The sequence below is a fragment of the Globicephala melas genome, chromosome 17, assembly GCF_963455315.2.
Source record: "Globicephala melas chromosome 17, mGloMel1.2, whole genome shotgun sequence".
Taxonomy (NCBI): Eukaryota; Metazoa; Chordata; class Mammalia; order Artiodactyla; family Delphinidae; genus Globicephala; species Globicephala melas.
Window position 1 is genome coordinate 30,029,674 of NC_083330.1, and position 15,295 is coordinate 30,044,968.

Sequence of the window (15,295 nt, forward strand, 5' to 3'; positions counted from 1 at the left end):
AAATCATCAAGATAGAAAATTAATAAGGAAACATAAGCCTTAAATGACACATTAGACCAGATAGACTTAATTGATATTTATAGGACATTCCATCTGAAAGAAGCAGAATACACTTTCTTCTCAAGTGCACACGGAACATTCTCCAGCATAGATCACATCTTGGGTCAGAAATCAAGCCTCGGTAATTTAAGAAAATTGAGATTGTATTAAGCATCTTTTCTGAACATAATGCTATGAGATTAGAAATCAATTACCGGAAAAAAAAAAACCCTGTAAAATACACAAACTAATGGAGACTAAACAATATGTTATTAAACAACCAGCAGATCACTGAAGAAATAAAAATATACCTAGAGACAAATGAAAATGAAAACATGATGATCCAAAACCTATGGGACGCAGCAAAATCAGTGCTAAGAGGGAAGTTTAGAGCAATACAATCCTACCTCAAGAAACAAGAAAAATCTTAAATAAACAATGTACCTTTACACCAAGAGCAATTAGAGAAAGAAGAACAAACAAAACCCAACATTAGCAGAAGGAAAGAAATCATAAATGTCGGAGCAGAATTAAATGAAATAGAGATGAAGAAAATAATAGAAAAGATCAATGAAACTAAATGCTGGTCCTTTGAGAAGGTAAAGAAAATTGACAAACCTTTAGCTAGACTCAACAAGAAAAAAAGGGAGAGGACTCAAATAAATAAAATCAGAAATGAAAAAGAAGTTACAACTGATACCACAGAAATACAAAGGATCATCAGAGACTACCACAAACAACTATATGCCAATAAAATGGGCAACCTAGAAGAAATGGATAAATTTTTAGAAAGGTACAACATTACAAGACTGAAGCAGGAAGAAATAGAAAATATAAACAGACCAATCACAACTACTGAAATTGAAATTGTGATTAAAAAGCTACCAACAAACAAAAGTCCAGGAGCAGATGACTTCAGTGGTGAATTCTGTCAAACGTCTAGAGAAAAGTTAACACCTATCCATCTGAAACTCTTCAAAAAAATTGCAGAGAAAGGAATACTCCCAAGTTCATTCTATGAGGCCACCATCACCCTGATAGCAAAACCAGACAAAAATATCACAAAAAAGGAAAATTACAGGCCAATATAACTGATGAACATAGACGCAAAAATCCTCAACAAAATAGTAGCAAACAGAATCCAACAACACATAAAAATGATCATACACCATGATCAAGTGGGATTTATCCCAGGGTGCAAGAGTTCTTCAATACACGCAAATCAGTCAACATGATACACCACATTAGCAATCTGAAAGACAAAAATATATAATCCTCTGAATAGATGCAGAAAAAGCTTTTAACAAAATTCAACACCCATTTATGATAAAAACTCTCCAGGTAGTGGGCATAGAGGTAAAACACTGTAAAATAATTAAGGCCATATATGACAATCCCACAGCAAACATCATTCCCAATGGCAAAAAACCCGAAAGAATTTCCTCTAAGATCAGGAACAAGACAAGGAGGTCCACTCTTGCCACTTTTATTCAACATAGTTGTGGAAGCCCTAGCTGCAGCAATCAGAGAAGAAAAATAAATAAAAGTAATCCAAATTGGAAAAGAACAAGTAAAATTTTCACTGTTTGCAGATGATGTTACTATACATAGAAAATCCTAAAGATGATTGGGAAAGCTACTAGAACTCATCAGTAAATTTGGTAAGTTTGCAGTATACAAAATTAATACACAGAAATCTCTTGCATACCTATACACTAACAATGAAGGGCCAGAAAGAGAAATTAAGGAAACAATCCCATTCTATTTCATCAAAAAGAATAAAATACCTAGGAATAAACCTACCTAAGTAGACAAAAGAAGTGTACTCAGAAAACTATAAGATACTGATGAAAGAAATCAAATATGACACAAACAGATGGAGAGATATACCATGTTTTTGGATTGAAGTATCAATATTGTCAAAATGTCTATACTACCCAAAGCAATCTACAGATTCAATGCAATCCCTATCAAATTACTACTGACATTTTTTACAGAATTAAAACAAAAAAAATTAGTATTTGTGTGGAAACACAAATGACCAAGAATAGCCAAAGCAATCTTGAAAAAGAAAAATGGAGCTGGAGGATTCAGGTTCCCTGACTTCAGACTATGCTTTGTCTGCTTCAGACTATGCTTTGTAAAGCTACAGTCATCAAAACAGTACAGTATTGGCACAAAAACAGAAATATTGGTCGGTGGAACAGGATAGAAAGAGATAAACCCAAACACCTATGGTCACCTAATCTATGACAAAGGAGGCAAGATTATACAATTAATTAAAGACAGTCTCTTCAATAAATGCTGCTGGGAAAACTGGACAGCTGCCTGCAAAGGAATGAAATTAACACCATACACAAAAATAGACTCAAAATGGATTAAAGAACCAAATGTGCAGTTGAATACTATAAAATGCATAGAGGAAAACATAAGCAACATTCTCTGACATAAATCACAGCAAGATATTTTTTGGTCCTCGTCCTAGAGTAATGAAAATAAAAGCAAAAATTTAAAAGTGGGACCTAATTACACTTAAAAGTTTTGCACAGCAAAGGAAACCATAAATAAAACAAAAGACAACCCAGAGAATGGGAGACATATTTACAAATGAAGAGACTGACAAGGGGTTAATCTCCAAAATATACATATAGCTCATGCAGCTCAATATCAAAAAACAAATAACCCAACCAAAATAGAACAGAAGATCTAAATAGACATTTTTCCAAAGAAGATATACAGATGGCTAAAAAGTACATGTAAAGATGCTCAACATCACTAATTATTAGAGAAATGCAAATCAAAAATAAAATGAGGTATCACTCACACTGGTCAGAATGTCCTTCATTAAAAAATCTACAAAAAGTAAGTGCTGGAGAGGGTGTGGAGAAAAGGGAACCCCCTTACACTGTTGGTGGGAATGTAAATTTGTACAGCCACTATGGAGAATAGTATGGAGCTTCCTCAAAAAGTAAAAATAGAGCTACCATATGACCCTGCAATTCTACTCCTGGGCATATATACAGAAAAAACGATACTTCAAAAATATACATATGCCCCAATATTCATTGTAGCACTATTTACAATACCCAGAACATGGAAGCAACCTAAATGTCCATCAACAGCAGAATGGATAAAAAAGATGTGGTACATGTATACAATGGAATATTACTCAGCCATATAAAAAGAACAAAATAATGTCATTTGCAGCAATATGGATGCACCTAGAGTTTGTCATACTGAGCAAAGTAATTCAGACAGAGAAAGACAAAATATCATTTGATATCGCTTGTATGTGGAATATAAAAAAATGGTACAAAACAGAAATGGAGTCACAGATGTAGAAAACAAACTTATAGTTACCAGGGTTGGGTGGGGGGAGCAGGAGCAGGGGAGGGATAAATTGGGAGATTGGGATTTACATATACACATTACTATATATAAGGTAGATAACTAATAAGGACCTACTGTATAGTGCAGGGAACTCTTCTCAATACTCTGTAATGATCTATATGGGAAAATAATCTAAAAAAAGAGTTGATATTTGTATATTTACTTGCTGTACAGCAGAAACTAAACAGCATTGTAAATCAACTGTACTCCAATAAAACTTAAAGAATATTATAATATAATGATATATAAAATAGCTTATAATATAGCATATTCAATGTGTAATATTATATATTATTTTGTAATATACAGCAACTGCCCCAGGAATATGACACAAAGAATGTTTCAAACAACAGTCACAATTTCTGGTTAGAAATATAGTCTACTTCCCTCTGAACTCCTCCCTAGCTGAGAGAGACTGGGTAACATGGAAAACTTTGTTCTGCTTTTTGTAGACTAGCATAGGGTTAAACAACCTTTATAGGTGCACTCTCTGTGGACCCCACTAAATTCCCATTTAACTTTCTTTTTAATCTCCTGTTTCCAAATGTGTAAAAATGTATGCAACTTAAAAATTACTTATAGTAAACAAGCATGTAATCATTACTCAGATCAGTAAATAGAATGTTGTCCCCCTCATGCCCCAAATTTGTTACTATCTTAGATTTTATAATAATCACTATTTTGCTTTTCTCTAAAATACAACCACTTAAGTGTACATACCAAACAGTCTGGTGTTGCCATAGTGTGAACTTTAAATAAAGTGTTTATACTTTATATCTGGATTTTTCACTCAAAATTATTTTAGTCAGTTTCATTCTAAATGCACAAGACTTTTCTTTATCTTGCATTTTTACTGATCTTAGGGGAAATTTATTAACTTTACTATTAACTATGATGGTAGCTATAGTTATTTTTAGATGCCCTGTATCTAATTAAGAAAATTCCCTTTCATTTGTGTCTTGCTGACAATTTTTAATGTCAACAGATGTTGAATTTTGTCAAAATTTTCTGCATCTATATAGATAATCATGTGGTTAGATATGGTAAATTACATTGATTAGTCTTCTGAGGTTTAACCAAGCTTACACTCCTGCTCATTCAAGATGTATTATGCTTTTTATTGTTGAAGTCAATTTTCTAATATTTTGTTAAAGATTTTTACTTTCATGATACTGAAAAATATTAGTTGGCAATACTTTTTTCTTTTATATACTTTATGGGGTTATAGCACCAGGATAATGATGGTCTCACTAGTTTAGTTAAGGAGGGTTTTCTTCTCCACTACTTCTGGGAAAATTGTACATATGGTTGTATTTATTTCTTCTTTGGTAAACATTTGATAAAATTACCAATAAACCCATATGGCCTTCAAACTTTCTTTTTTGGTAAGGATTTTGCCTTCATATTTATTTCTTTGGTAGAATAAGCTCTATTCACATGTTTTTCTTCCTGTGTAAGTTTTGGTAATTTGTTACATTTTGGGGGATTATCCACTTCCTTTGATTTATCAATTTTTCTGACACATAGTTTATCATATTTCCTTTTTTAACCTTTTAATATCTTTAGGATTTGTAAGGCTGCCTCTCTTTTGTTTATGCTATTGGTAATATGCCTCATTTCCTCTTTCATATTTATCAATCTAACTAGAAATTTATAGATTTTTTTGATCTTTAAAAACAAACAACTTTGGATTTCATAGTTTTTCTGTATTTTTAAATTTTCTATTTCCGTTTTGCTATTTATTTATTAGTTCTCTTCATTTACTTTAGGTTTAACATATTTTTGTTTCATAGCCTCTAAAGGTACAGAAGTAGACAATTTTATGAGATTTTTCTTCAATTTTAAATATTTCAGTCTATAAATCTTTCTTTAAGCACATTCTTAGATCTCCCTCAAATATTAAAAGATTATTTTTCATTATCATTATTTATATAACTTATTTATAAATTTATCCTTTTATTGTTTTGAACCACCCTTCTTTATCACTTATTAATATTTCTTGTTCTGAAGTCTATCCTGTTACTGAGTCATTTGAACTCTTGTTATATTTTGCATAGTACATTTTCCAATGCTTTAATTTTTTAATAGACTTTATTTTTTAGAGTTTTAGGTCTATAGCAATATTGAGCAGAAGGTATAGAGAATTTACATGTGTCCCCTGACGCCATACATGTGTATCCCTCCATTATTAATATCACCCACAAGTGTGGTATTTTTTTATAGTTGATGAACCTACCTTGATACATCGAATCCCTCAAAATTCATTGTTTATGTTAGGGTTCACTCCATGTTATACATTCTGTGGGTTTGGATAAACGTATAATAATATGTATCCACCATTATACTATTATGAAGAGTAGTTTCACTGCCCTAAAAATCCTCTTTGCTCCACCTAATCTTTCCACACCTCCACACCTCCCAACCCCAACAACCACTGATTTTTTACTTCTTCATAATTTTGCCTTTTCTAGAGTGACATATAGTTGGAAACATTCAATATGTAACTTTTCTGTATGACTTCTTTCACTTAGTAATATGTTTTTTTTTTCACTTAGTAATATGTATTTAAGTTTTCTCTATGCTTTATCATGGCTTGATAGCGTATTTCTTTTTAGCCCTTAATAATATTCTATTATTTGAATGTACCTCAGTTTATCCACAGTTTATCACCTACTGAAGGACATCTTGTTTTCTTCCCAGTTTTGACAACTATGAATAACGCTGCTATGAACATCCCTGCACAGGTTTTTGTGTTGACATAAGTTTTCAACTCTAGGTAAATACCAAGTGGTATGATTGCTGGATCGTACAGTAGGAGTATGTTTGTTTTTGTCAGAAACCACCAAACTGCCTTCTTAAGTGGCTATGTGCTCTGTGCCCTTTTATGAGGTTGTCACTTAAGTGTGGCCACAAGAGGAGACGGGGAAGGGCTCAGGAATAAACAAGGTTTGCGATTCCCACAGGTCTTAGAGACTGGAGGTATGGAAGAAAACTAGGGTGGTCAAGAGACATAAGAGAGGAGCAAGGGGAAAGCATTAGGCCAGAGCCTTAACAGGAGTTCTATAAGAAAGGCAAAGCAAGGCAGGGTGAATAAGTTTAGATTGGATAATTTGAATAATTTGGTGGTCTCTAAGGTATAAGGGTGGTCACTAATTTCTGGGTACCTGGTTCAAGGATGATTAAGGCAGAGGAATACTGCCTCCTGGGATGTATAGGCCAACTAGAGGAGGAATGGCTCTGGAATGTAGTGTGCATATATCAAAGGCATGCTTGCAGCTGGGTCTTTTCCTATCTCTAAGAATTGGCTAGTCCCAGCTAGAAAGATTTTTTAAGATATCAAAACATCCTAATAATATGAAAAAAATATATATATATATAACTATTTTGATTTCCATCAGCAGTGAATGAAAGTTCCTGTTGTTTCACATCCTCACCAGCATTTGTTGTTAGTATTCTGGATGGTAACCATGCTAACAGGTTTGTAGTGGTATCACATTGTTATTTTAATTTGCATTTCCTTGATGACTTATGTGGAGCCTCTTTTCATATGCTTATTTTTATCTGTATCGCTTCTTTGATGAGATATCTGTTAAGATAGTCACCCATTTTTAAATTGGGTTGTTTCTTTTTTGTTTTGAGATTTAAGAGATTTTTGTATAGTTTGCACAAAAAATCCTTTATCAAATATATCTTTTGAAAATATTTTCTTCCATTCTGTGGCTTGCCTTTTCATTCTCTTGATACTGTCTTTTCTTAGAGGAGTTTTTAATTTTAACGTACAGCTTATAATTTTTTTGTTTGTGGATTGTGCCTTTACTGCTATATCTAAAAATTCACCACCAAACCCAAGGACATCTAGATTTCCTACTACATTATCTTCGAAGAATTTTACAGTTTTGTGTTTTACATTTTATCCTATGGTTCATTTTGAGTTACTTTTTTAAATGGTTTAAAGTCTGTGCCTAGATTCATATTTTTGTCTATGGATGTCCAGTTTTTCCCACAGCATTTGTAGAGAAGACTATTTTTTCTTCATTATATTGCCTTTGCTTCGTTGTCAAAGATCAATTGAGTATATTTACATGGATGAAATACCTGGACTGTCTACTGTGTTCCACTGATTTATTTGTCTATTCTTTCACCAATGCCACATTGTCTTGATTGCTGTAGCTTTATAGTTAAGTCTTCAAGTCAGGTAGTTTCAGTCTCCAACTTTGCTCTTTTGCAATATTGTGTTGGCTATTCTGGGTGTTTTGCTTCTCCATAAAAATTTTAGAATCAGTTTGTTGATACTCAAAAAATAACTTACTGTGTTACTGATTAAGATTGCATTGAAGATCTATATAGATCAAGTTGGGAAGAATTGACATTTTGACAATATTGGGTCTCATGTTGCATGACCATGAAACATCCCTCCCTCTATTTAGTTTGTTTTGATTCCTTTCATCAGAGTTTGGTAGTTTTCTTCACATACATAGTGTACATATTTTGTTAGTTTTATTTCCAAGTATTTTAGTTTGGAAGGGTGCTAATGTAAACAGTATTTTGTTTTTAATTTTAAATTCCCCTTGTTCATTGCTGGTATATAGGAAAGTGATTGACTTTTATATATTAATCTTGTATCCTGCAACCTTTCTATAATCACTTATCAGTTCTTGGAGGTCTGTTTTTCTTCTTGATTCTTTCAGATCTTCTAAATAGGTGATTATGTCATCTGTAAACAATGACAGTTTTATTTCTTCCTTCCCAAACTATATAATTCTTATTTCATTTTCTTTTCTTATTTCATTAGCTAGGACTTCTAGTACAATGCTGAAAAACTGTGATGAGTGGGGAAATTCTTGTCTTGTTTCTGATCTTAGTGGGAAAGTTTCAAATTTCTCATCAAGTATGATGATTGTGGTCAGTTTTTTGTACATATTTGTTTATCAAGTTGAGGAAGTTTCCCTCTATTCCCAGCTTGCTGAGAGTTTTTATTTTATGGGTGTTGAATTTTGTCAAATGCTTTTTCCATATCTGTTGATGTGATCAAGTGATTTTTCTTCTTCAACACACTGATGTGGGTTAATGAATTACATTAATTGATCTTTGAAAGATGGACCAGCTTTGAACAACTGGGATAAATCCCACTTGGTAATGGTGTTAATTGTTTTTATACATTGTTGGATTTGATTTACTCATATTTTGTTTAGAGTTCACACATCTATTTTCATAGAGATATTGATCTGTAGTTACCTTATCTTATAATGTCTTTGCCTGGGTTTGGTATTATAGTAATGCTGACCTCATAGAATAAGTTAGGAAGTATTTCCACTGCCTCTATCTTCTAAAAGAGCTTGTAAAGAATTGCTATAATTTCTTCTTTAAATGTTTTGTAGAATTCACCATTGAACACATCTGGATCTAGTGCTTTTTTAAATTAATTATTGATTTGATTTAGTTGACAAATATATTTCTATTCAGATTATCTATTTCTACTATATGAGTTTTGGCAGATCATGTCTTTCAAGAAATTGGCCCATTTCATCCAGGCTATTAAATTTGTGGGCACAGAGTTGTTCATAGATTCTTTTTTTTTTTTTTTTTGCGGTACGTGGGCCTCTCACTGTTGTGGCATCTCCCGTTGTGGAGCACAGGCTCTGGATGCTCAGGCTCAGCGGACATGGCTCACGGGCCCAGCTGCTCCACGGCATGTGGGATCTTCCTGGACCGGGGCATGAACCTGTGTCCCCTGCATTGGCAGGCGGACTCTCAACCACTGCACTACCAGGGAAGCCCTATAGTTTCTTTTATTATCCTTTTAATTCCCCTCTTTCTGCAGTAATGTCCCCACTTTCATTTTTGGTACTAGTATTGGTTTGGCCAAAAGTTCATTCAGTTTTTCTGTAGTATCTGACAGAAACACCCGAACGAACTTTTTGGCCAAACCAATAATTAGTGTCTTCTGCTTTTTTCCCCTTAGATCAGACAAAATACATTGAGTGCCAAAATGCTGCAGCAATATGGGTTCATCACTCAGCTGGTTTGGCATCTGTATGCATTGTCCCCACTCCGAACCTCAGACCAGTTTTTGATTATGTTATTTTTCCTTTTATTGAAATCAGCAAATCTGAATTTGCTACTGTGGGGAAAGCAGGAAGAAGAGAAAAAAAAATGAAGGTTTTTAACCTTCAGAGAGTTCAGAGGTTCAGTCTGAATAAGCACAAAAACTTTTCAGTGTGCTTTTGAATTCCTTGAATTTGCAGAACTGTTCAGAACTGCTAACCTAGGGATTTTGATTCAATTAATCTTGGGTGGGGCCTGAACATCTGCATGTTTCAAAATCTTCATAGATGTGTTATGAATCATTGCTCTAAATATTTAATGAATATAAGCAAGTACTTGTATAAAATATGTGTGTGATCACCTATCTAGAAGATATTTGAAATGTAGACTATTTAAGATTAATATACTTAGAGTAAGTACAGGGGGATGATATTTACATAATCAATTTTGTGGTTGCTCCAAAATTTACTATTTATGTCTTTAATTAATCACACCAAAACACTATCTTTAACATTTCTTGTAATAAAGTTCTTTGGGAGATTAATTTTGTCTACTTTTTTCATTTGAATTGTCTATATGTCTTACTATTTTTGAATTATACTTTTGCTGGATAAACAATTCTTGGTTCACTGGGTTTGTTTTTTATTCTTTTTTTCTTTTTTCTTCCAGTACTTCATAGATACTCTTCTACTTTTTCTGATTTACATTATTTTTGACCATATGCCCACAATTACTCTTATTTTATTCCCCTCTATATTATTTCCCTTTCTTTCTTTTTTAAAGATTTCCTTTATCTCGTTTTCAGTAGTCTGATGATGATGTGGCTTGTTGTGGTTTTCTTTGTGTTTATCCTACTGAAATTTGTTCAGCTTTTTGATTCGTAGTTTTGTCAAATTTGAAAAATTTCTGCCATATTTTTCCCATTATTTTTCTGTCTTCCTCTTTTGTGGAAAACCATACTGCATGTGCATTGGAGAATTAATATTTTTTTGTGAACACTTTTTTCCTGCTTTAATTTGGATATTTTCTATTATGGTATCTCCAATCTTGCTGATCTTTTTTCCTACCATATTTCCCTGCTACTAAGATCATCTGTTTATTTGTTTTAAGTTTTCCAGAGTGTCTTCATTTTCAGACACTATAGAACTTTAAATACTGTGTCAAAAAGATTTATAAAATATAAAATATTCTCAGCTCAGCCACATTTGAATGTAAGATAGTCAATATCTATGTCTGAATAAGTCCATGATATGGATATATGATATAATACACCTACATATATATTTTTTCACATGTATATATGCACATTATTCTACCTCTATTTATAGTAGATACTTCTTTTATAATTGTGATTTGATATCCATCCTCCACTATTTACTCTTTCACTCGTTATCTAAATCTTCAATTTCTTTCCATTATAAACAGTCCATTAAACCCCTAGTCAGTACTGTCAGCGTGTTCTTGCTCAGAGAACTGTTAATAACAAAGTGAAGTACTACTTTCAACCTCTCACTTCTGAACACAAGGTCAGAGTTTATCTGATGATGCAGCTGTATACTTCCAACAAGGAGGGTATTTTTCTTTGGTAGTTGGCATGACAACAACTTTATATGAAAGCTCTTCAGAAATATCACCACTTTCTAAACTAATTAGGATTGTGCCTTTAAGCTCAATTACATCTGCATTTATTGCTCAAGGTTGTTGAGTGAGTAAAGGTGTGTGAGAAGTCATCATTAATTCCTTCAGCTGAGGGGTACAAGAAGTCTCCTCAGTTCATTGCAACTCTACTACCTCAAAAAGCAGACCAAGTTCTATCACAGTGATAGCTTTGTACTCTGTTGCATTTTTGCCAGAGATGCTTCCAATAAATGAATCTCTCATTGCACATGCACTCTTTACTGCTTCCACCTATCTTGCTTCTTCCAGTTCCTTGTTGTACTATTCTACTCAGTACGAAAAACACTCTTGAGTTCTTTAACATGAGGTATGTGCTAGAATATGTCTTCAGCCATGAGAAAGAGTGAAAGCACAAACAATATTACATCCAAAATTTTAGTTGATGCAGTCTGACAAGTTGATTTGATTTGACTTCATTTGAGTTGATTTGAGATCATTTTCATTTTCACAATAAAGCCTAACTTTGATTACACTGAAACAAAAGAGTTCATAAAATGCTTGTAATAGGCAAATGACTTTTCCAAGATCATATTGTTTATATGACTCAATAATCTTGTTTGCAAAATTCTACACTTAAGTGTAGCATACTGGTCTATGACACACATATCCTTAGCAGGACTGAAACCAGTTCTGTACTGAAACCAGCCACCTCCTCCCCCGCAAAAAAAGCACATGGTATTCCTAAACTTGCTAACATCCCTGGCAGCATTAATAACAGATGAACCAACTGTCACTCTAATGATGACACAAGACTCAGCTACCACCAAAGGAGGATATCAGTACCGTAGGGAGGCTCCCTGCTTTTATCTTGTGTTCCACTGATGACAACATTATGATTAATGATATTCTCAAAGTTTTAAACATCTATTATCCCTTTCTCCAAGGTTAATTCCTGACAACCACTGTCTTACTAAGTGCTTTTCTCCTTGCTGTCACACATGTTAATCAAAAAAGACTGAAACCAACCACCAAGCTGGACTTTTCCTCTCAAGTACAAATTGGCTCTTTAGTCAGTACCTGGAAGAACATGAAGCCATGAAAATCTATTAAATCAGATGTAGAAAATATCCTGGCCTAGCACATATTCTAAGGTATCAGGACCACCAATCTGAGATTTGACTTCTTTTGGAAGCAGTTGCTCAGGGGAGGGAGTCTGTTAGATATCACTGCTGTGTTGTTCCACTTGTTCAATAATATGCTCAATGGTTTGGATGTTGATCAATAATTCATCTTGTGTATTATGACAAAACATAGGAATTTGAACACCTCAATCTCTTTGCCTTGATATATACTACTATAGTTGTGTGTCCATGATTTTGACCATGGCATTCACTCTTGATCTAGGAGGAAGTTCCCCCTTTTTAAAAGATGGGACTTGGCTGTGGTCGTAAAATTCATGTGGTCTTAATATATTACAAACCACTGCTTGCAGACATGAGTAACCATTGGTTTCTGAGTCCTCCAGTCATAAGGATAGCTAAATATCAAATTATCCTCTTTCAACAAATGCTTTGCTGCCTGAAGCACATTTATTACCACAGCAGTTCCTTCTTTAAGTACAGTCTTTGAAGTTTAGGATCTGAAACATCTGTGAAAATGTCATCCTCATCTAGTGAAAATATCATTAACAGGTTGTGTTGAAAATCTACACTGTAATCTTCCTTATCATGAATTGGAACTGTGTAAACCAATCCTGTTCATTTTGTCATGGTCATATAATTTGAAGATAAAAGAGGAGAGCTTTATCAGGAAATATAGGATGGGTACAAATACCATTTTTCAAAGTTATACTTGAAAATATTGAAATAACTTCAAATATTGTTTCCCAAGTAGAAGCAACAGGTGTTGCTTTATCTGCAGGAAATATATAGATATTTCCAGATCTGGAACATTTCTCAATAGTGTACTTGGATTTGGGCACATAGAAAACAATGCAACTGGTTGGAAAAGTCCAAGACTGTGTGGTTCAGACTAAAAAAGCTAACAGAAGATAAACTATCTATAAGGGATGTCAACTTAGAAAGTTTCAAGTGAGAGAATTTTAAATGTATAGAACAACTGACACACTCAGGATTTTATTCAAGTTCTGCTGAAGCAGAACCTAAGCAGTCCTTGACCAGGGAAACCAAAACACAGGTTTTGTAAAATCAATAAACCAAGCTGTTATCAAACACTTATTAGAAAATTCTCAATTGTTTGGCTTCATATTTTCTATCAAATGTAGAGTAGCAATTATTGCAATCTGCCATTACTATTCAAAGACTAAATGTCGATTTCTGTTTCTCATTGGCTGCTTTACCAAATGAACTTTCTAATTTCACGGATGAAAGATTCTGAACTTTTTCACCAAGTTCTGGTAATACTTTTACTTCAATGAGTAACCCATTACAATATCATCATGACACAAAACGTACTTTGGAAACTGTCATCATAAGGTATAAGCCGGTCATGTCTTTCAAAATCTTATTTAAAGCATGTCCTACATGAAGGTCACCATTTGCATAAGGAGATCCGTCATGAAGACAAAATTCTGTCATTTCTTTCTCTTTGCCGTGAAGTTATGAAAATCTACATTTCTAGACGTTTCTTCACTTACATTTTCAGCCAATAAAATCTGCTAGATCTCCATGTCTGTGTTGGGCTGCTGGTGGCCCAGCAACTTCAAGGCAAAAGGGGATCTACAACAGCAGCTCCATGTTGTCCTATTTGCCTCTATTCAGGTTAAGCAGCTGGCCACTGCCTCCGGTGACTAACCATGACAGACACCTTATCTTGGTTCCTCACCTTCCCAGGTGACAGGAAAGGCAGGGTGGCCCCACAGATTCCCTGCGTGCCTGGCTCCCAAGGGCCCATCTCAAAAGGCACAACGGGACACTCAGGCCTCCACTCCAGCACCTGATGCTCAGCTCCTGCCATCTGGGCCCCAGAGAAACTCTGTGGCACCCACCGGGAATGCGTGTGCACAGAGCACAGAAAGAGCCTGTGGTGACGTTTTCGTTTCAGATATTTTATTTTTTCTCACTAAGTCTTTTATACTTTCTTTTTATGATTTTATTTTAAATATTTTGTTTATATTTCATTCAGAGTTTTGAATATATTTCTAATAGCTCTTTGAAATTCGTGTCTGTTAATTCCATTGTCTCCTCTTTTAAGGTGTTTCTACCAAAGGGCTGGTGGCTTGGTTATGGATGGAAGTGGAAATGAATGTCTGTGCTTTTAATTTTTACTTATTAAACTTTTCATGCCATTCTCTATTTCTGTCATTTAAAAATGTTTGTCTTGCCATTGTTTTTCCTTGTATTTCTAATCCATCTATGTATTTTAAACATTTTATACAGTGTAGATAATTATTTACTAGTTTTGATCTTTTTGTTTTTGCTATCTTTGCTCACATTGACTTGTTTCTCACATTTTTTTTTTCATTATGAACTCACTACCAAAAACTATAGGTCAAGTTGAGCTAAATTCATCCAATATGTATCAACCTGATATCAGTACAGTACAACCTGATATTAATACAGTATCAACCTGATAGCTCCAAAATGAGTCTTCGTAATTTATTAATTCAAACTCACATTTACAGTTTAAAAATCAAATAATTCATTAGCTTGTTTAATATTAGCGTAAGCAATATTGTTTCTCAGAGTTAGAAGGAAGTTTTAAGAAATCTTATTGTGAGGAAGAATCGGTCAAATGCAAACCACAGCACAATTAAGGAGTAGACAGAGTTTGTCTTTATATATTATCTTCTCTTTTCTCTCCCCTTGTCCACCTCTCTTTCCCACCATTACCTAGTAATCTCATTTCTACAACATGCTTTTAGTGGACTGTCATTCCAAAGAGTGATATAATATGACTTTTATCCATAATAAATGTGTAGTGGTTTGCAATTTAAAATGTGCCTACTTATACATTTCGTCTTTTTAGAATTCTCATCACAACTGAAATAAATATTATTAGCTCCATTTTTAAAGTGATAAAATTCAGTTTAAGAGAAGTAAAATGACTTATCCAAGTTCAGACACTGAAGACTTAGGACTTAAATCAATGTCTTCTAATTCCAAATTCCATGTTATGATAATTTGAATTTTGGTGTTATAAAATTTACCAGTGAACTACCCAAATTGCATAGGGTGTCATCCAG

General features: G+C 33.8%; 1 pseudogene; it reads right to left on the reverse strand.

The window, feature by feature from the left end:
• Positions 1–11,001: 11,001 nt before the first annotated feature.
• LOC115843365 (isoleucine--tRNA ligase, mitochondrial-like) lies at positions 11,002–14,067 on the reverse strand (annotated as a pseudogene).
• Between the last annotated feature and the right edge of the window lie 1,228 nt (positions 14,068–15,295).